We start from the raw sequence: 2,239 nt of genomic DNA, 5'->3' as shown, positions 1-2,239 counted from the left end.
CTGCCRGGGGGCCCAGGGCTCAGCACAGGGAAGCAGGGGACAGTGGGGGCTCAGGCGGTGCCCCTATCGTGGCAGATGGACCCACAGCCCAGACCCCTGGGCGTGCACACAAACTCCGAGYGCACATTGCAGCCATCAAGCATGTGCTGCAGACATCGAGCGCACGCGCAGACTCCGCACGCGTGTTGCAGACATCGAGTGCACACCCAAACTCCGAGCGCACATGCAGGCACCGAGTGCACACGCAGACTCCGAAGGCGCACGCAGGCATCGAGCCCACGTTGTGAACCTCAAGCCAGCAAGCACACACGCAAACGCCACGCGCACGTGCAGGYGTGCGYGCGTGCAGACTCCAAGCACACGCGYGAGCAGACGCCGAGCGCACGTGCAGACATCAAGCGCACACGCAGACATCGAGTGCGTGTTGCGGACAAGCGCACGTGCCGACTCTAAGCACACAYGCAGCCTCTGAGCACACGCTGCAGRYATCGAGGACGACGTGCAGACRCCAAGTGCRCACGCRAACATTGMACGCACACGCAGACACCGAGTGCACGTTGCAGACACAGCGCACGTGCAGACAGCAAGAGTATTTGCAGCCACCGCACACACACGCAGGCTCTGAGCGCACGTGCAGTCTCCTCCTCGGAGATATTCCAAAGCTCTCTGGACGTGGTCCTGGGCAGCCTGCTCGTGCTGACCCTGACTGAGCAGGGCRTTGGATGAGATGRTCTCCAAAGGTCCCTTCCRACCTCAGCCATTCTGTGAGTCCCCAGACCTGGCACAGCTTCAGCAGGAGCAGACCCAGGGCTGGCGCTCCTCAGGCTGGGAGGGAGAYGGTTGGATCACAGGTCCATGAACCGTGAGCAGCCTGGAGAGGGCAGGAAAGGACGGACTGATGATCATCAGCACAAGGCCAGGGAGGGCATCAAATGAAGCTGGCAAGCAGCACACGGTGGCTAAGCTGTGAAACCTCTTGCACCAGGCATGGTGGAACTCGCATTTCACACAGGCTCAAAATACGATTATGCAAACTCATCAGAGGAAAAATCTCCAGCAAGGAGCTGCRCTACAAAGACACCAGCCCAAGCACGGACGTGCCACCACCCCCAGCACAGACACTCCTATAGCCCCGGGGCGGGATGCGGGGATTTACCTATCCTGACCCCTTGCATACCGCAAAGGCATCGAGGGGTCCTGAGCTGGTTACTTCAAACACACAYGTGTGTTGCACTGGCTCCGTACACACTGCTGATTGCCCGGCCATGCGGTGGTGGACCCAGGGGATGAGGAAGGCTCCGTTCCCYGTGCATCAAGCAGGGCTGAGGAAGCAAACATGGGCTGCTTGTGTTTGGAGGGAGCCGGCCGACATGGGCGATGGAAGGTCCCCTGGGTTCTTCCTGCCACCACGCTGCCCCTCGCTGCCTGCCCTCTTGGAGTCTCGTTACCTGCAATTAACATTAATTATGTCCTCCACAGCTCTATCTCTCCAGCTGGTCTCCTCTGCAGATGCTCTGCAGCCCATCACAGCCCTCCTTCCCACTCCTCCTCCAGAAACGAGCATTTGTAGGTCTTGAGGTTACGCAGGATCTGCTTTGCTCCTCGTGCAGTTTCACTGCACGGCCTGAGCCACAGGAGATGTCTCCCCGTCATTCCTGCACTGATGCCCACAGTCCGTGCAGTTGCAAACACAGATCTGCCAGAAAGAAATCCGGGGGCATCAGGGATGGTTAGTCCACAAGAGCCTGGCCCATGCCCCTGTCTGGTCTTCTGCACTCCTGAGCAGTCTGGACCATTAGCCCATCCTGCTCTGGACTTGTGCTGGAGTTGTCTCACACATCTGCACCTTCACGTGAGGTACCACCCTTCATAGCCTGCACGGCACAACAGAAGCTCGCAGGGCTCACATTGCCCAAGCTGCTCTGAACATCTGAGTACGATAAGAGGAGACACAAGTCCAGATGATGAGTTCAGACATGGATGTCCACATGTAGGGTTGGTGTAGGGAAATCCAAGCCAGGATGTCAAAAACGCCATTAGTGGAAGCCTAGCAAGTTTGGGGGGCAAAGAAAAGATTGCTTGGGTCCTGGAGCAGGGCAGGGGGTGGGTGGTTGGCTGTCCTGATGATGAACAGATGGGARGAGGGTGGACAGATGGACAAGCGTGTGACTGGAGGGACAGGCAGACTGCTGATGGATGAGTGGATGGACAGATGAATGGATGGAAGGATGGATAGATG

Source organism: Apteryx rowi, unplaced genomic scaffold, assembly GCF_003343035.1.
Source record: "Apteryx rowi isolate R43461 unplaced genomic scaffold, aptRow1 scaffold_498, whole genome shotgun sequence".
NCBI lineage: Eukaryota > Metazoa > Chordata > Aves > Apterygiformes > Apterygidae > Apteryx > Apteryx rowi.
The sequence above is the reverse complement of the archived record's forward strand: the minus strand, read 5'-3'. Positions refer to the sequence as shown.